Below are 20,541 nucleotides of genomic sequence, written 5' to 3'. Positions count from 1 at the left end.
CAGTAGACCACTCAACAAATGTAGAAAGGTATGATTACTGCCATATATGAAAGGCTGATGGTAGTCACTATACTGACTTCTACTTATGTAAAATAAAACATAACAAGTGGAATAAATTCTTTAAGTAATAGTTTGTTATGATCTTGGAACAAAATTGGAGGCTCCAGACTTTTAGTTGGTTTTGTGTTTGCAACATAGCAGCTATACCAACTGATTTTTGCCCTTTTCCATTTGAAAGCCACCTGGCTATTTTTCTGTCAGAGAATTTGGTGCTGTGACTTGTACATGTCAGTCACCGCATCTTGGACTGTGCTTTGCATTAGCTGGAGAACTGAATTGGCAGTTAAAGTAAAAGGTGATATGTATCTTGGGCTTAAACGTGAGTGATGCACAAACTCAAGTGGAAATTAAGCATCTGACTCCTCTTGGTATCAGTGACTTTCGGGTATCTGGATGCTTCTGAGGATCTGGCTTCATCAGTTCGTCAAACAAGACTACTGCCTTGTTTATGACATGTGATCTCAGACGTTATTAGGCCTTAGTAAAGCAGGAGAGCAATCAGTTTTAGTTGTCTTTACAGTTTTGGATATTTGGTGTGTTTGTTTTACATGGTGTTGCCATTTATTGTATGGTTTGATTTCCTCCATAAAGACTAATTTAATAAACCAGAGAGCTTTTGATAAAAGTATTTTAAATGTATCTTCATATATATAGTATCTTCCCAATATATTATAATCCTTCTAGGAAACAATAAGCATGAGGGTTGGCAGAAGCTTTCAAACACATTAGAAAAGATGGAGGTAAAGATAACTATTTCAAAATATATTATTCATTAAAATTGTCCGTGTAGTTTGCGAATAACATTACTTTCAGAACCACACTCCCCACAACAAAACAGGCATCATCCTGACATAGGGAAGTGTAACTAAAAGGATATTTCCATTAAAAAAAAAAAAGCAAAACATAACAATTTATCCCATCCAACACACCAATAAAAAATCCTTGTCTACTTCCTAAATCTTTTTCAAGGGAAGTTATTCACATTGTTATTTCCTTCAAGAAATTGATAAAATCTTTTAAGAAATTTTATTCACATTGCTATTCTTCTAAGCACAATAGGTGAAAAAAAACCTTCAATTACTTGCTATTCAAAACATTAGCACAATTGGTATTTATAGCAAATGCATAGGTGCAGTCTAGATCTGAATATGACATCCTGTCACAGTATACCACTTGCATCAAAAAAGCTTTTATTGTCAGTCTAACTTTCCTTCTGGACACATCTTTTTTTTTTTTTTTTTTCCTTTCTTTATAATCTCAGAAAAAATCCCCACTGAAAAGGGAACAGTATAAAACCTTCTGAAAAATTAGTAAAATACTCTAAGATGATCCACCTGCTTTAAAGCTGCAGATATACTAATGTTTGTATAATCAGCTTTCTGATGGAAAACTTCAAAGCTTCTGAGCTACCTGCAAAACAGCACTGCCTGTAGTGATGGGTTGAGGAGAAGGGAAGAGGATTGACAGAAGAAAAGACAGATGGCAGGTGGGAAAAGGAATTACAGGCTTTAGCTGCTTCATGGTTAAACATAACAGTATTTACTATTTCTGAAAATTAAAGAGAAAGAAATAGATGCTGCCATTTTTTTTATCACTGGTTATAACTATTTAACAAGGATGATGTACTCTGTGCTGTTTGTGGATGTTGTTACAAAAGGCACAAGAAAAAAAGTCTTCAACCACCCACTCAGCTTACAGTCCCCATTGAAGCACAGCTGTGGTCCCCTTGGTCTCTGGAAAGGAAGAGTTCTAGCCCCCAAGAGCATTCTGTCTTATCCCCTCAGAGGAAAAGTCACAATTTATTTCTCTTCCAAATAGCACCTGCTGCACATCAGTATAATGTCTGCATTGTCTTGGTGGGTGGAAAAATGAAAGGAAACATTTCCCAATGGAGAGAAGAGGTACCAACTCCCCAGGGTTCCCTGGAAGAAGGATGCTGTCCTTTACATTTGGGTGGGGTTTCTGCCTTAGGCATTCATTTTCCTTTTGAAAGTGAGGGGAGCTGGTGGCAAGGTAAGCTTTATTTCAAAGATTTACCACTAAAAACACAATAATCAAATAAGAACTGAGCTTTGAACAACATGTGCTCAAAAGCATCTTTTTTATATTGCATGTTTTTTTGCAGCTGATGCTTACACAAAGAAACATACAGGGAGTAATAGGAAAACCTTTTGGAAACTTGTGTACTGGGGTGTGTATTCCTATGGTAGACTTCATAGCATGCCACACATTAAAATAGCCAAAATGATTTAAAAATTAAAAATATTCTCCACCTTTTTTTTTTTTTTTTTTTAAATTTATACTTATCTTAAACCTAGATGGCTTTTGCTTCCTCTCCAGGTGAAACAGGGCCTACATTTTGGGTAAGCCAGAGATTTCAGAGCCAGTTCCTCAGATGGCCTAGTTAAAGCCTATTTACATGAAGTCAATGGTGCTAAGCCAATCTGCACCAGCTGTGAAGCCAGGCATCCATGTATTTGTATTCACAGGAATAAATGCCTGATGCAATTTTGATTGGTGATTGAATACTGCCAGTTTCTAAAACACTGGGTTCTCATTAATCACAGCAGTGATGATTATTACTCTAAGCTTGATTCAGGCTCTCTTAAATCATTTCTAAATTGTAATTTGGTAGGATCTACGCACTTGAAGGTGTGTCTGCATGGATAAGTGCAGTCAAATACACATATTTTGCCCAGCATGCTGAACTGACTGTAAATGTCCAGCTATGGTCATATGTACTGTGGTATTGTGTCCTGTACTGCATTTGGTCAGCATGGTGCCCTGCTTTGCAATAAGGTTACACAAACCCACAGTGCAGTTTCTGAATCACAGCCACTTTGCAAGTGTCAAGCATGTAGTAAGGACAAAATAAGGTAACATATATTTGCATTTCTCCCTACATATTTCAGACAAGGTTTCAGAAGCCTGTTTAGAAACATCTTCTAATCTGTGGATGCACCTAAAACTCTTGCACTGCCAGAGATAAACTCTTACACCTTATACTGTTGGTGATGAATCACAGATACTTACCTTATCCTTCAGGTCTCTTCTGATTTATGGCTTCATCAACAGGATGTTCTCACACAATACCAAGTCTCTCAGGGAATGCCAGAATCCCCAAGAAGCTCCTTAATGAGATGCAGTGTAGAGGATACAAAACATATTGCTGATTTGGGGAGTCCTGCAGTACACAGATGATCTCTGACATTTGGTGATCCTATCTTCCTGTTGGGGCTTGAAGCTGATTTGCTATCGAGGTTACAAATAATAAAGGTATGAGATTGTTCTCAGCACATACAATTTAAAATGGGTTTGTAAAAACAACAAAGAGTACAAGGGATGAAGTGGAAAACAGAGACTAAATGATAGAAAGGCTGATTTGCTCTTGTTGTAGATGATTGTGAGATCGCACTTGAAGAAAAAAATCTCATGTGCAACATTCCAGTCAACAAAATTGAAGATAAATTCCTTGGGCCTGAAAGAGGGCTGTTCCCTGCCTCAGCAGCCATGTTCTTTATCTTTCTTAATGACACTGTAAACTTTTATGATATTTGGTTTATAAGGTTCTTCAGACTGAAGTGAAGCAGAGCATGCTATTGTCATGCTCTGTAGGGTACCCTGCATCAATGGTGCTGTCTTCAGTCTGCGAATCTAACAAATTATTGAGGCACTAGTTGTTAGCATCTTTGTTGCTGATCCACATAATGTTCAACTGCCCTTGCCATTTTCCTCCACCAGGCTGTAGAGATGTTGCCTACTAGATAGATGTTGAGCTTGGAGAGTGGGTGGGGGGAGTTGTATAAACACTGACATTGTACTTGAAGCTTCCAAGACAGAAGATACTCATTTCTCTGTGTTTTTCTTTCATGCATTCATTTTAAAGACAAGGAAAGAAAAAGAAGGATGTAAGACTTAAAAATTCTGCAGTTTTGTTTGACTTTTAAGAAAAGAATACAGAAAAGAAATATAAGGATTAAGGGAAAAATATAAATGAGAATGAATATATAAATACAGTCTGAGGCTTCAAGGCTCTACTAGAATTATCAGGTATGCTTGCAGAGACACTATTAGCATATGCATTGCAAAGCAGTGGAAACATAATTGTGATGACAGTTATAAGCCCATAAGAAATATACAGAGAAAGATAGGACTTTGGGGGGAAATTCAATTTTACCACAGAACAGCCTGGTTCCATCTTTAATACTGATCTTTTTTTTTTTTTTTTCAGCTACTGCATTTGGATTATGGCCTTCCTAATTCTTCAGTATGCTTCCAGCCTCTGCAAAAATTATGATGGCTGTGGGGCTGATGCACCAGCTGGCAATAGGCTGCTGAAGAGTCTGTCAGTGTATGTACAGCCAGGGCACATTGTGTCCTGATGACTCCTGCCCTGCTTCTGTGTGCTTCTGAGATGCCTTCAAGGCAGGTAGGCAGGGAAAAGGTTTGGTGGGAGCGATGTGCTGCTGCTGCTGTGCCTCATGCAGAGAGAGATCACCTAAGTGGGAATCTGTACATTCATACTTACACTAGTAAAAAGCAGTATGACTGGAGTGCTGAAAGAATTTGGTCACTGGTATTGCAAAACTTTAAGGGAAACATGAATACATTTCATGCCAAAAAGGCAGCCATGTGTAGACACAGGCGGAAACTGAACTTATAACAGGCAGGCAGCTAAACTCAAGACATGCTGTTGTAGAAGTAAGGCAGGGACACAATGAAGAAGGCTGGTGTTCCCTGCAATCTCTTGAGATACCTAGGTGTTGTCCCATGAGGCACAGAGGCATGTTTTATTTTCCTACCTGAGTTGTCTTAGAACTAGGTTCCTGCATAAAATGTGTCTACAGCAGGAGCCTTATCCTGTTTGGACATCATCTCAGCCATACCCCAAGATGGAAGGTCCTAAGCAGAGAGGCAGGAAATAGTGCCTGCTGACAGCCCTGGGGAACAGTTAGGTTTCCAGATGCCCATCTTTTCCATCATGGAATATTATACACACAGAAGAATAAAACTTGAGATGCCTGTTATGGCCATAATACCCCTCAAAAAACAGCAAGAATTTTTTATTGGTCACTTGGTCAGGAAGGTACTATCAGTCTGTAGTGAGACTTCAACACCTAATTATATTTGTACATCTAGACTAGGCATTATCTTAGGGTATGTGTTGTGGAAAAACTGGCAGCAAGGTGGAAGGATGAAGTGGGATAGTAAGCCTTCTCTCTACCTGCTGCTTTATCTTCTTGTATTGTCTCCATTATTTGCATTTTAACCTAGGGACTGCCTTTGTTCCCTCCTGGTTGTCCCCTTCCCCCTAGCTGCACTTTTCCTTACCCTGGTTGCTCTGTTCCGCGTGCTCCACTTGGCTGGAAGTGAGACTAATAAGATTTTCAATCTACAAAGCACAGATGGCACTTTCCATGCTTCAGAGACTGTCAATCTTGTTCGTCTCACTTCCTGGCCATTAGCAGAGGGAGGAGAGAAATGGGAGGTGTATTGAGTCTCTGGTAAGTCTGGGGGAGGAAAATGGCTCCTATACCCTTCTCCTGCTGGGCAGTGAAGGTAGATGAGGAGGAGAAGAATAGAGAAGCAAGATTCAGTGAACAGTGCATAAGTCTGGTCTAATAATGATATTGAAAAGAAAGTACAACACAGTATGAAAGTGCACTAAAAACCAAAATCTATTGTAAGGAAATAAATAGGATAAATGAGAAATCATGAAGAATATTTAGAGAATCAAGGGTGGTGTGTTAAGAGATGGGAGAGATACAGAGCTTTATGGCAAGAACAAGAACTGTACAGTAATATCAGCTAGTTGCGTGGGTGGATGTGACAGTTGTGGGGCTGGAGGCCTACGGCTGAATCTGTGAATGGGAAGACAAAAAAATGCTGTAATATGAGTGAAAACATGACCAAAAAGAACTTATTCTGTATTTAAAAAGACCTATAACATTGGTGTGGAAAAAGAAAGCAAACAACTAATATGTTAGTTCTTTTTTTGTGTGTGTTAAAGACTGTCAGATTTTTTTTCCTACTTTGAGTCTCCTAACCAATTTAAACAAACAAAACAAAAACTTGCAACAGGTAGGTAAAGAATTGAAAATATTTTTTATAGATTTTTTTTTCAAGTCTCTAGAATGTTTTTTTTTAAGGTGAGGAGCACTGTAAATGCTGATGAAAGCCTTCAGCAAAGAAGCAGTCTTTCTTTTCTCTCAGTGTATCTACATGGGTACTCATCTTGAGCTCGAGATCTATAGGAAGTAAAGCTTCTCCAGGTTGGTTGATCTCAGAATTGCTGATGAGAAGTAAGAATAACTTTATGTGGTGGGATAGAATGAACCCCGGAAGACGATGATATGTGTGAGTGTGAGAGCTACCCCTTATTCTTTTTGCCAGTCAACAGAGGTGACCTTGTTGAGAAGATACTCAGTACTCACACTGGTGAAGAAAATACCTGCAGTCCCCCTGGCACTGTCAACACACACTACTGAAGCAGATACTGAACTCTCCTCTCCTCTTATTCCCCTGATTTTGCAAGAAGTCCAGAAAATCATCCTAAAAACGTAGACAGAATGTCTCTTTGTTTCTTGTACCTTGTGTTTTCTTTTTGGTTATTTGCATAAAATGTAAAATCAACCCTTGTGAAGCATAAAAAGCATAAATACAATATTTTCATATTGTATTTATTATTTGCATATTATCTTTATATTATAGATAAGACATATCTACACAAAATTAGGCCAAACTCAATAATGACTGTAGATCGATTGAGATGTTGGCTGGAAGGGACCTCTGGAGTCACCTCTTCCAACTTCCCACATGAAGCAAGATGAGATGAGGTCAGCTGTGGCTTTGTCTAACCAAATATTGAAGCCTTTTGAGGTGAAGGGTTCCACAACCTTTCTGGGCAGTCTGGTCTATCACTTCACTATTTTCCTAATGCAAAGGCTTTTCCTTGTCTGTGGTCTGAACCTTGTAAGCTGCATCTTGTGGTCATTGCCTTTTGTTATACCACCTGTCACTAGCAAAACGAGTTTGGCATGTACCCTCATCTCAAAATGTCAACTGCCTTAATAAATGAATGTACTGATTTTGAGACCATGGTGCTCAAATTTTGTTGTGTTAGTGTTCTATAGTTTCTGAGAAAGGATGGCTTCATGAATGGAGCAGGTGCCTTATGTATTTTTATCTCCTTATTTAGAATTGGAGCCTTCTAACCTGACTTTAGCCTTGTATAAGCTGTCAGATCTAACATCTAGCCTTCTTTTGTAATTACTGAAGAGAATAGCACTCCCACAATGTAATTAACTACACGTATCTTACATTGCATCTAAAATTAAATAGTGTGTCACTTATTGTTAGCATTAGCTACATACACAGAATGTGCTATTTCAGCTGAATAAAATCAGGTATTAGTTGGTAAAGGTGAATTTAGTAAATTCTTCCAAAACTAATTAATACTACACAGGCAGACAGAAGGGCAAACGTATGAAATGATTACCTTATTACTTTAGAGAGCTGCATTAAGAAAAATAATTAATACCTTTTTTTGTTTGTTTGTTTTGGTTTGGTTTGTTTGGTTGTTTTTCTCTGCTCAGTACTTGTCTTTTTTTTGCTGGAATTGAGTTAATTTTTTTTTGTTTAGGCTACTGTGTTTGGCGTTTTTGATGAAAATATCAGTGATAGCACACTGATATTCTAGGTGTTGTAGAGAAGTGGTTACATGCTGTCAAGGACTTTTCTGCTTCTTATGCTGCCCTGCCAGCAAGGAGGCTGGGGGTGCCTAAGAAGGAGGGAAGGAGCACATCTGGGACAGGTGACCCAAACTGATCAAATATTCCTTACCATGTGTCATCATGCTCAGCAAAAAAAGCTGAGGAGAAGGGGGAGTTCAGGGTGATCGTGTTTGTCTTCCCAATAAATTGTTATATATGATGAACCTGCTCTTCTGGAAGTGGCTGCTGATGGGAAGTAACAAATTCTTTGTTTTGCTTTGATTGCATATGTGGCTTTTGCTTTTGCTAGTAAGCTGTCTTTATCTCAACCCATGAGTTCTCTCACTTTTACCTTTCCAATTCTTCTCCCCCACTGGGAAGAGTTAACAGCTGTATAGTACTTAGCCTGCCAGAGTTAAACCGCAACTGTACTGCATGGTTTATACCACTTGGATTATTGTGGGTTAAACTATGAAGGCAGATGAGGCACATTGATCTTTCTGCTAACTAAATACACAAAATCTGACTGTACTGCTTTCTTGCTCTGCAACTTCCAGTGACACTGATGTCCTGTATATAAATAGGAAAACATGCTACAGTTTGTGTGTTTGTTTTATCTCTTCAGATATAAACTACAACACTAAAAAGCTTTATATTTCTTCCACTTCTGTAGATGATTGATTCTAGATATGCACATCTGAGTTTTCAAAGAAATTTATGTTAGTTAATTTAGAGTGAATTTTAAAAATACAGCTAAACCTTTACTTGTTTTCTTCTGCATTAAATCAGCTTGTCGTCATTTCTAGCTCTACTTATTGAAATTCAAGATGTGATAACTGAGAAATATCTACATCTCCTCCTGGAACAAAAAAATCTGCTTGAAATAGACAACATCTTTTATTCTACAGATTTTGTCATTATTGTTTTGCTCATTTTAAGTGTTACACATAAATATTGATTTTTGCTTTGCTAAAATCTTCAAAGAAGTATTTGATATTTTCCACAGGAAGAAGAAAAAAATCACAGAATACAAAAGAAATTTCACAATTTAGTTTTGAAAGGAAATGTCTTGCAAAAGTGAATCTTTATACAACAGTATTTGTGTAAGATGAAATAGATTCAAGAAATTTAACAACCTGGTTGGAAACAGTAGATAGCAAAGCATTCTCAATGGTAAGAAAAAAGAAGATATTTATGTAGCTCAGTAAAGTTTTCTTGAGTCAATGATCTTAGATGTGAGAGATTCCCCATTTTAGAACTGTTACTAATTCATTGCTCAGACTGAATATCAGATATAATTCAGGGCAGCAATATGAACGTGAATTATTCTATCCCAAATTTTTTGGCTACCTATGTTCTATCAGTCTATTTCTCAGCTATCTTCTGGTCTAATGATTGTTTAATTTAAAAAGTTGATTCACTTCTCAAAGGGAAAACAGGAACTTTCAGATTAATCCCAGTCACTCAGTTGGGTGACTATAACGTAGGGTATTGTATCTGAGCTGTGTTGTAGTCTCCAGTCTGTAAATCAAAACGGATATGTAAAGGGCATGCCTTATACATTTGATTTACCCAAATGGAGGGAGATTTAGATTTTATTCTAACACAGATTGACAGACAGCAAACACTGAAAACTCAAAAAAAAAAAAAAATTTTAATAGATTCTTTTTTTTCCCCTCAAGTGAGTCCAAACCTTAAATCAATTATATTAGCCAATGAAATAAAATAAAACATGTTAAATGAATACTGAGAATTAAATATATATAAGGCAATAATAGTAATTTAGTTTTAGCACAGTTTGTCTATTTATTATTTTTCTGTCACACATTTCACCAGAACCTTTCAGTGGTCTTTCTTTTGGTTACATGGCATCTCACTTGATGGTTTGAGATGAGATGAGGTTGTGACACTTGCTAGTGACCTTCAGTTTTCTGTCTACTAGACAGAAAATTCAAATAGTATTTATTTTTATTGTAGTTGGTGTTGTTGTTTGTTTTCCTGCTCTATTTCAAGTATGTTATGTTGCTGTTGCTCTAGGCAAGTGTCCTAGTTAGAGCAATTTTAGAAGTTACTATTGTGAGTACCTATTTAAACTTTCAAATTCAGTTCACTGTCTGTATCTATTCCCTCCCAATATGTCCTTGCTCATTACATCCCTGGAAATCTCTTCTTTTTAATCATTATTTTAAAAGTATATTAAAAAATGTTAACTCTATTCACCTGCTGACAACCAAAGATCAACAAGAGTCTGAAAGGTATATTTACACAAAAAAGATGAGAATGGTTTGTCTTCCTCCCTGTTTAGGTGTTACTTTTTCCTTTCCCAAACTGGATATGAGTGAAGAGTAGATTCTGGTCGGAAGAAGATAATCTAATAACTGTCTAACAATATTTCAGTTAACCTTTCTCTTTCCAAAACTGCTGCTTTACATAAATCAAACACACTGTTTGGTTCACAAATCTACTTTCATTCCCAGTTTGGAAAAATACTTCAGAAATGGTCAAACCATTCCACCTTGACAGATTATAAAAGGGAAGATTTCATATGCAAACAAATCTATACTTTGATTTTTTTTTTTTAAGTAAAAGGGAATAAAGTGTTGATAAATATAAAAATAAAAGTGAAATATTTAAAAATAAAGAAGGAAATATGCACATATATACTTGTAATGTACACGTTTATATATTAGGTATACATTTCCAAAATAAGCATATATAACAATTCACGTTTAAATACAGACATCATCTCTGGTATTTTTATCAACAAAGAATTACTTCACAGACAGAAATTTTATATTTACTTCTTATTTCTTTCATTTAGTTAATATATATAATATTCTTAAATATTTAGTGAAGGAAATTTCACTTAATCTGTTAAAGCCAATGTATAGCTCACATTGGAGAGTCTTCAGATCTCACCTGTTTTTGAGGAGGGAAAGAATTATTGTTTGCAATTCTTCTGTTTTATTAAACAGACCTGCTCTGCAGTGCAGTTATTTTCTTCAAGGATAGATATAATTTTAAACCTGCATAATTATTTATAGAGTGAGACTTTCTGCTGCTTTTTTTTGCCTTGATTGTCATTTATGTTGATGCAGAGTAATTGCCACATGGATGTAAAATACTGTCATTCTGAGGTGGTTGATATTTATCCAACTTTGCACATGTGTATGTGATTAAACATAGTGCAAAACACTACAGAATTAGGCCATCTGTTTTACAGATATTGTTAAAGGAACACCAAGGTTATTTTTCACTGTTTTCATCCTGATAAAATGCCTTTTACATTTTCTTAAAACAAGGTAGTGTATGTGGGGGTAGGGGGAGGAAGCTAACCTTCCAAGAAAGCACTAATACTTGCGGCAATAGAAACACAAATGACATTACTGTCTTTTAAATTCTTGCAGATACAATTTACAAAGGCATGACACAAAATATTATTTCATATGCATCGGTAGCATCTCCATTCTGGAGGTGTTAGGCATTCTGCTACTTCATCTGTGCAGCATTGGAGGGAATAAACTCAAATGAAGGAAGAAAATACTGACTTTGATCATAGTCTCTGTTTCACATTTTTGCTAGATTCAGCCTTTAAAGACTTGACTGACTTACCTAAAGATAGGAATCTATCACTGTTTGAAATACCATAGAATTTCTGAGATACCACATAAGTCATTAAGTTAAAAAACCTTTCTGTAAGGGCTGCTTGAGTACAGGTAGGGCAGCTGGAGTACAGGTGGGACAGCTTAGGTCATTTCAAATGATCCTATGTTTATGCAGATCAAAACTACCCTATGAGTTTCAGACATACACACAAAAAGTAGTACTATGTGCTGTTGTTTAAAGGGAAACATTGCCTTAGGAAAATCCTGGTTCTCTGAAGCCAGATCAAAGACTTTTTAAACTCAAGATCTGATCTCAGTCTGTCAGGAGAGCTAAAAACACTAACTTAAAGCACATTTGTATGTTTTATTTCATAACTGGAGCCGACTTTCAGGATGCATGCAGTCAGTTAACACAACTCATCTGACAGCCTTGATAACTCTACGTAAGGTGACCAGATCCTTCTGGTAAAACTCTACTGTCCCATTTTGAACATGCAGAACTTGAAGCACATCAAGATTTCAATATCTCATTGGAAATTTCATAGGAAACTGCAGAAACTGCAGCAGACTATTTTTTCCACTAAGAATTAAACACAGTTAATGGAAAAATTTTGGTGACCAATCTAAACTTTTTTTTTTTTTTTTTTAAATCTAATACTGAAACATGCAATCAAGAGAGATCCTTCTAAATCCAGTGTATTTCTCCACATTATCAGCAATTTCTAAATTAAGCTAAGGCTGGCTCTGAATCTGGACTGTGGACCCAGCTGCAGTTCCTCTTCCTCAAGTTTAACACTGTACTATTTTATCCCATTGGTGAAACAGAAACTAACATTTCATGGCTATTTCCTGCGTGTATCTGCAGTCAGCTGGTATCCAACTTTTGCATGTGCCCCTCTAGAACTTTTGCAGCCCACAGGGTAAGTTTAGTATCGAAGGGAAACTTAATTAATATTTTGATTCCTCATAAGATTTGAGGCTCAGTTTTGCAGACCAGAAAAGTTTGGCTGTACAACTAAATCATCTGAGTTTCTTTAACTACTGGTGTTAACAGATTTACCTTGAAGAGAAAGAACTATATTTTACAGAGGAACTTCTGTCTTCAAACAAATTTAAACTACTTGCCTAAGGCTTTGAGTACTCTCTACTTTCAAAAGATCATGAGGCCAACAAAATATCTTTGATGGTTGTGCCAATCCAAACCATATTGACATTTTCAGTCATCTTAAAATTTCTCTCATCTAATGCTATCATATTTCTGTCATTGCTAGTGACCCTCTTCCTCTTCCCTTTCTCCTTTGTCTTCCCATTCCCCTTCTTTCATTGCTGCTTACCAGGTCTACACTGCTTATATGATATGAAGTGAGGATCTGAGATCTCATTTGGGACCTGAATGACAGATGACTATGAGGCACAATTATCAATACAGAGGATGAGGTGAAATATAGGATCCTACTGGACAAAATGTCCACCATACAGCTAAATAAAAACATCATACGATGGGTGAGCAATTGGCTAACGGGCAGGGCCCAAAGGGTTATGGTAAATGGGGCTGCGTCAGGCTGGCGGGCGGTCACCAGTGGGGTCCCTCAAGGCTCCATTTTAGGGCCGGTACTTTTCAATATTTTTATAAACGATCTGGATGTAGGAATAGAAGGCATTTTGAGCAAGTTTGCCGATGACACCAAACTTGGAGGAGTTGTGGACTCGAATGAGGGAGGAAAGGCCTTGCAGAGGGATCTGGATAGGCTGGAGAGCTGGGCGATCGCCAACCGCATGAAGTTCAATAAGAGCAAGTGCCGGGTCCTGCACCTGGGACGGGGAAACCCTGGCTGCACGTACAGACTGGGCGATGAGACGCTGGAGAGCAGCCTAGAAGAGAGGGATCTGGGGGTCGTGGTAGACAGCAAGTTGAATATGAGCCGGCAGTGTGCCCTGGCAGCCAGGAGGGCCAACCGTGTCCTGGGGTGCATCAAGCACGGCATCGCTAGTAGGTCAAGGGAGGTGATTGTCCCGCTCTACTCTGCGCTGGTGAGGCCTCACCTCGAGTACTGTGTGCAGTTCTGGGCACCACAGTATAAAAAGGACATGAAACTGTTGGAGAGTGTCCAGAGGAGGGCTACGAAGATGGTGAAAGGCCTGGAGGGGAAGACGTACGAGGAACGGCTGAGGGCACTGGGCCTGTTCAGCCTGGAGAAGAGGAGGCTGAGGGGAGACCTCATCGCAGTCTACAACTTCCTCGTAAGGGGGTGTCGAGAGGCAGGAGACCTTTTCTCCATTAACACCAGCGACAGGACCCGCGGGAACGGAGTTAAGCTGAGGCAGGGGAAGTTTAGGCTGGACATCAGGAAGGGGTTCTTCACAGAGAGAGTGGTTGCACACTGGAACAGGCTCCCCAGGGAAGTGGTCACTGCACCGAGCCTGACTGAATTTAAGAAGAGATTGGACTGTGCACTTAGTCACATGGTCTGAACTTGGGTAGACCTGTGCAGTGTCAAGAGTTGGACTTGATGATCCTTAAGGGTCCCTTCCAACTCAAGATATTCTATGATTCTATGATTCTATATATATATATATACAGTTCCAATTCTCCAAAATAATGTTAAGTGAAGCAACCCCCAAAACATATCTGACTTTCTTCTGAGGTGTTAATTTCGAAGACAGCTTGTCTTCGAAACAGAGGGGTTTCAGATAAGCATTAGGACTAACTCAGATTGAGACTAGAGTTAAGTCTAATCTATTCTGGTTGTCAGAAAATCAAGCAAAAAAAATTTTTTTTTTTCCCCTGCTGTTTACGCAGAGTGGCTATGCCTTAGTTTCTCCAATAAGCAATAGTCTGACTTTTCTCTAACAGCAGAGTTTGATATACGTCTGATTAAATTAGATAATCTTTATGAAAAAACAAACAAACAAAAAAAACAACATAGAATCATAGAATGGTTTGGGTTAGAAGGGAACCTTAAAGATCATCTAGTTCCAACCCCCCTGTACTGGGTTTGGCTGGGATGAAGTTAACTTTCCCTGCAGTGGCCTATATACCATTGTACTCTGTATTTGTAGCTAGAACAGCATTAGTATCTGTGGTGGTTTTACTTGGATGGGCAGCCGAGTTCCACCATAGCTGCTGTCTCACTCCCCTCCCCTCAAAGAGGAAGGGGAAGAAAATACAACACAAAAAGCTCAATGGTTGAGATAAGGCTATCTTAATTAAAAGGAAAAAAAAAAAAAAAAGGTTGTTTTCTACTTCCCATCAACAAGCGATGTTCGGTCACGTCCTGGGAAGCAGGGCCTAAAAACATGTAATGGTTGTTTGGGTGGACAGCCCCCTCCACCACCAGAGCCCCCCTTTTTATTGCTGACTGTGACGTCAGGTGTTATGGAATATTACTTTGGTCTATTTAGGTCAGATGCCCTGGTGATGTCCTCTCCCCATCACTTGTCCACCCCCAGCTTACTGGCTCCTGGGGGCTTGGAGGGAGCCCTGATGTGGTGCCAGCACTATGCAGCAATAGACACAACACTGGAGTGATACCAGTGTTGTTCTAGCTACGAGTGCAGAACACAGAACTGTGTGGGCTGCTGTGGGGAAAGTTAACTCCATCCCAGACAGACCCAGCACAGTATCAAACCAATGTTTCATTTATTGCTGACCAGCACTGGCACAGTATCAAGGCTGTCCACCTTCCCCCCCAAAAAAAGCCAGTAGTCTGGGGTGAGCAAGAGGTGGGGAGGGGACATTGCCAGGGCAGTTGACCTTAACTGACCAAAGGAATATTCCATACCATATAATGTCACACTCAGCAATAAAATCTGGGAAAGGGATTGGAGAAGGGGGAAGAGAGGGGCTCTTGTTATGAGGCCATCTGTCTTCCCAAACAAGCACAACATGTATTGATTGAGGCCCTACTTCCTAGAACATAATCAAACAACACTCGTTGATTGGAAGTAGAGAATAGTTTTGTTGTTGTTGTTGTTTTCCACCTCTTTGCTTCTGCATGACTATTCATTTTATTTATTTTATTTTATTTTATTTTATTTTATTTTATTTTATTTTATTTTATTTTATTTTATTTTATTTTATTTTATTTATTTTATTTTATTTTATTTTATTTTATTTTATTTTATTTTATTTTTATTTTATTTTATTTTATTTTATTTTATTTTATTTTATTTTATTTTATTTTATTTTATTTTATTTTATTTTATTTTATTTTATTTTTCCCCTCTCTTTTCCTTTTAATTAAATTATCCTTACCTCAACCCATGAGCCTTTTTCTTTCCATCATGATTCCTTCTCCCCCTCTTCTTTTGAGGAAGGAGAGTAAGAGAGCAGTTGTGATGGAGTTCAGCTGCCCAGCAGGGTAAAACCACCACAATTGCCTGCCGTGGGCAAAGACGCTAGACCAGATTGTTCAAAGCTCCATTGAAGCTGGCCTTGAACACTTCCAGGAATGGGGCATTAACAACTTCTCTGGGCAACCTATTCCAGTGCCTCCCCACCTTCATGGTATAGAATTTCTTCCTTATATATAACCTAAATTTACCACATTTTTATTTTAAAGCCATTCCCCCTTATCCTATTACTACACTCCTTGACAAGGAGTCCCTCCCCAGTTTCCTGTAGATCTCCTTTAGGTACTGGAAGGCTGCTATAACATTTCCCTGGAGCCTTCTCTTCTCCAGGTTGAACAACCCCAACTCCCTCAGCCTGTCTTCATAGGAGAGGTGCTACAGCCCCGTGATCATCCTCATGGCCCTTCTCTGGACTCTCTCGAATGGGTTTATGTCTTTCTTGTTCTGGGTGCTCCAGAGCTGAATGCAGTGCCCCAAGTGGGTTCTCACAAGAGCAGAGCAGAGGGGGAGAATCACAGAATCACAGAATCACAGAATTTCTAGGTTGGAAGAGACCTCAAGATCATCGAGTCCAACCTCTGACCTAACGCTAACAGTCCCCAATAAACCATATCCCTAAGCTCTACATCTAAACGTCTTTTAAAGACTTCCAGGGATGGTGACTCCACCACTTCCCTGGGCAGCCTGTTCCAGTGCCTAACAACCCTTTCAGTAAAGAAGTTCTTCCTAACATCCAGCCTAAAACTCCCCTGGTGCAACTTTAGCCCATTCCCCCTTGTCCTGTTACCAGGCACGTGGGAAAACAGACCAACCCCCACCTCGCTACAGCCTCCTTTAAGGTACCTGTAGAGAGCGATAAGGTCGCCCCTGAGCCTCCTCTTCTCCAGGCTGAACAAGCCCAGCTCCCTCAGCCGCTCCTCGTAGGACTCTCACCAGCTTCGTCGCCCTTCTCTGGACTCGCTCAAGCACCTCGATGTCCTTCTTGTAGCGAGGGACCCAAAACTGAACACAGTACTCGAGGTGCAGCCTCACCAGAGCCGAGTACAGGGGGACGATCACCTCCCTAGCCCTACTGGTCACACTGTTTCTGATACAAGCCAGGATGCTGTTGGCCTTCTTGGCCACCTGAGCACACTGCTGGCTCATATTCAGCTGACTGTCCGCCATCACTCCCAGGTCCTTCTCTGCAGCTCTCCAACCACTCATCTCCCAGCCTGTAGCTCTGCTTGGGTTTATTGCGCCCCAGGTGCAGGACCCGGCACTTGGCCTTGTTGAACTTCATGCAGTTGACCTCAGCCCATCAGTGCAGCCTATCCAGATCCTCCTGCAGAGCCTTCCTACCCTCGAGCAGATCGACACATGAGCATCTCCCTTGACCTTCTGACCATGCTTGTTTTGATGCAGCCCAGAATATGGTTGGTTTTCTGGTCTCAAGTGCACATCACCAGCTCACATGCAGTTTATTGTCCACCATACCCCCAAGTCCTTTTCCTCAGGGCTGCTCTCAATCCATTGTCTGCCTAACCTGTATTTGTGTTTGGAGTTGCCCCAGCCTGGGTGCAGGACCTTGCACTTGGCCTTGTTGCAAAGTGCAAACATCAGTTGATCTTTCCCTATCCACCAACACTGTAACCCCGTCATAGAAGTCCAACAAATTTGTCAGGCACAATTTTCCCTTAGTAAAGCCATGTTGACTGTCACCAATCACCTCCTTATTTTCCATGTACCTTAGCATAGTTTCCAGGAGGATCTGCTCCATGATCTTGCCTGGCACAGAGGTGTGAATGACTAGCCTGCAGTTCCCCCAGCCTTCCTTTTCCTTTTCCTTTTCCTTTTCCTTTTCCTTTTCCTTTTCCTTTTCCTTTTCCTTTTCCTTTTCCTTTTCCTTTTCCTTTTCCTTTTCCTTTTCCTTTTCCTTTTCCTTTTCCTTTTCCTTTTCCTTTTCCTTTTCCTTTTCCTTTTCCCCCTTTTTCCTCTTTGAAAAATTGAGGTTATTTTTCCCCTCTTCCAGTCGTTGGGAACTCCACCAGACTGCCACATTTTCTGAAATATGGTGGACAATGGGTTAGCAACGTCATCTTCTAGTACCCTCAGGACCCAGGGAAGCATCTCGTAAAGTTCCATGGACTTGTGCACCTTCAGGGTCCTTAGATGGTCTCGAAACTTATCTTCTCCTACAGTGGACAGTTCTTAATTCTCCCATTCTCTGCCTTTACCTTCTGCAACTTGGTTTGGGTGGCCAGAGCTCTTGCCAGTGAAGACTGAGGCATAAAAGTCATTAAATACCTCAGCGTTCTCCATATTCTGGGTAACCAGGTCTCCCATTTCCTTTTGGAAAGGGCCTCACCCCACTCCCCATCTCCCCTCCGCTTCCTTTCTCTCCCCTGCCCTTCCCTCTTTCCCCCCTAGAACTTCCTTTGGTACATCTGATTTTAAGTCCTCTCTTTAACATCTCCGGCAATTCCATTTCTATCTCCAGAAATGCCTTCTTATTATTTAGTAGCTCAAATAGCTGTACTGGGACTAGTGTAATCAAGTTTTGCGCATTTTGGGTAAGGATTTACTTAAGGTCATTTGGTTTAGATATATTTAAGTTCCTGTACTTTTCTGTTATGCAATTTTTATTTATTATTTTTATTATTATTTTTATGTCATAAACATGGGTTTTTAGTTTTTTTTCTAAATAAAAATGAATTGAATCTGGTTACTACAGTAAATGATGATCATTGCTTGGGAAATCTTGATAGAAGGAAGTCTATTCTCTGAACTCCATGGAGGCAGACAGCATTAAAGTAGCTCTCTGAGCCCTGGGTCATAGTTAACAATTAAGTCTATCTATTGTTTATGAGCACCATTTACCTGAGTATGTCTTCGGTAAAGACACTAAGATATGGCTCTTATTAACATAGCAGGATTGTGGATACGTAATAGATCTCTGTCCCCTCCCCCCCAAAAAAAAAAAATAAAAAATGTTTGCCGTAAGGCTACAAAAAAAAAAAGGTTCTCAAAAATATTTTCATGACAGTTAGAATAATAATTATATGTATTTGGGACAGGTGTTTTTTGTTCTCTGATACATTGTCAAACAATCTTTTTTTTTAGTTTCTTGCTCACAATACTGAAAGGATAAAACAAAACATCTAATATCCCTTGACTAACTACAATATTTTCCCTGTTCCACTGAAACTATGGAGTTGAATAATTTTAGATCATATCTCATTACTATTAAAACTATTTTAAAATGTTGATTTTGAAAGAAAGTATGTAAATATGTGATTCTTTAGTGAGGGAAGGAAACAACATTCATTTCTGAAACAAATGTATTTTTCCACCAAGGCTGAAGTTTATGCTGAGCCTCTAAGTATGTGACACATGTACCTGAATGTTTCTAGAAGTTGAAGAGAGTTAGACTATAGTGACTGCTTATCAGGATGTCAGGTCCAAGCATTGAGGAGCTCCAATCTGATCTCACAAATCACGGATTTGACATAATGGCATCAGCTTTAACCTAATGACATTTAAGGATAAATAAATAAATGTGCAGGGGTTCTGTGTGTATGAGTTTTGTAAAAGTAGACATATGTTATATTTTATGTACTTTTTGTTATCTGGACAGGAGGGTTAAAAACTTCAAGAAAAGAAAAAGGGAGAAGAAGATTTGTATGTAATTTCATGACTCCAAACCCTTTAATAATAGTAAAAACAAAAAAAAAACAAACAACAACAACAAAAAAAAACAAACCAGTGATAATTATAATTAAAAAAAAAAGACAGGACAGACACAAACAAGGTCTTCTTCAGATACTGGACCCAGGGGCATTACCAAGGAAGGTCAAGGAAGAAAAACAGGAAAAACAGATAGCTGTACAGAAAATAGATGTATACACAAACATTGTAATTCACCAAGTACTCTTGCTGATAACACAAATTAAAAAAAAATCTTTTTTTTTTTTTGCTCTTTTTTGCTTTTCTAATGTGCCCATGTGTTATGTTTATGCATATGTGAATGACACAATCCTGTTGTGAGTTCAAAGTTTATGAAAATTCCCAGGTGCATGCACATAGCAGATGATTGCCTATATCAGTGGAATACAGGGTGTGAGAAAGTCAGGATGTATATTGGGTTATATACATATTTATATTTATATGTATATTTTTATGGCTATTTATGTATATATGTATATATGTATATTTATATGGTTATGCTTTCATCCCTGTACAAAGAGATAGTAAAAGAACTGAAAAAGGCAAGAGGAGTGAAACGTGCATTCCAAAGCTCAGAAAATGCCAGCATACAGGAGGAATTAATATACACTGGAGAAAACTGCTGAACCACATAGTTGGTTGAAAAGATTTTTATCTGCAACAGGCAAAGAGAATCAATCCTTAACTATTGTTCAAGGCTGAGAAAGTATGGTCAAAAAATAGCACATAGGACAGATAAATCAGGAAATGTTAGTGACTCATCCACAAATAAAATCACACATATATTCAGATGAAGTAATAAAAAAAATGATAAAGATTGTGATATCATGGAAAAGAGAGACGTCAAAAAAAAAAAAAAAAAAGTGTTAATGCCATGATCTGAAAACATAAAGGCAATGAACAATATTTAAGCAAAGCCAAAAAATGCACACGTTGTCCAACTGAAGCTTCTTAAGAAGTCTCAGGTGAGTTTACCAAAGAAAAATGTCATATGGAATTTGGAAAGGAGTGCTCAGTAAATCCAGGTTAAAAGTCACTATTTGGATGCTATTCATTTCAGTGAATACATGTTAGTGGAAGTTCTACTCCCAAGATATTTCTAAGAT

The 20,541-nt window shown here is 38.7% G+C and overlaps 1 long non-coding RNA gene across 2 annotated transcripts in view; it reads left to right on the top strand.

The window, feature by feature from the left end:
- LOC110353431 (uncharacterized) overlaps positions 1-20,541 on the top strand; it is a 72,517-nt gene that overhangs the window by 26,564 nt on the left and 25,412 nt on the right. The window contains exons 2-3 of one of the 2 annotated variants that reach the window (XR_005262569.2): positions 3,106-3,336; positions 4,292-4,489. This is a non-coding gene — a long non-coding RNA (uncharacterized lncRNA). The remainder of the gene's footprint in view (positions 1-3,105; positions 3,337-4,291; positions 4,490-20,541) is intronic. The other variant, XR_011806734.1, reaches the window with a different exon arrangement.

This window comes from Anas platyrhynchos, chromosome 1, assembly GCF_047663525.1.
Source record: "Anas platyrhynchos isolate ZD024472 breed Pekin duck chromosome 1, IASCAAS_PekinDuck_T2T, whole genome shotgun sequence".
NCBI classification, from domain to species: Eukaryota; Metazoa; Chordata; class Aves; order Anseriformes; family Anatidae; genus Anas; species Anas platyrhynchos.
This window is presented reverse-complemented; position numbering and strand designations above follow the sequence as displayed.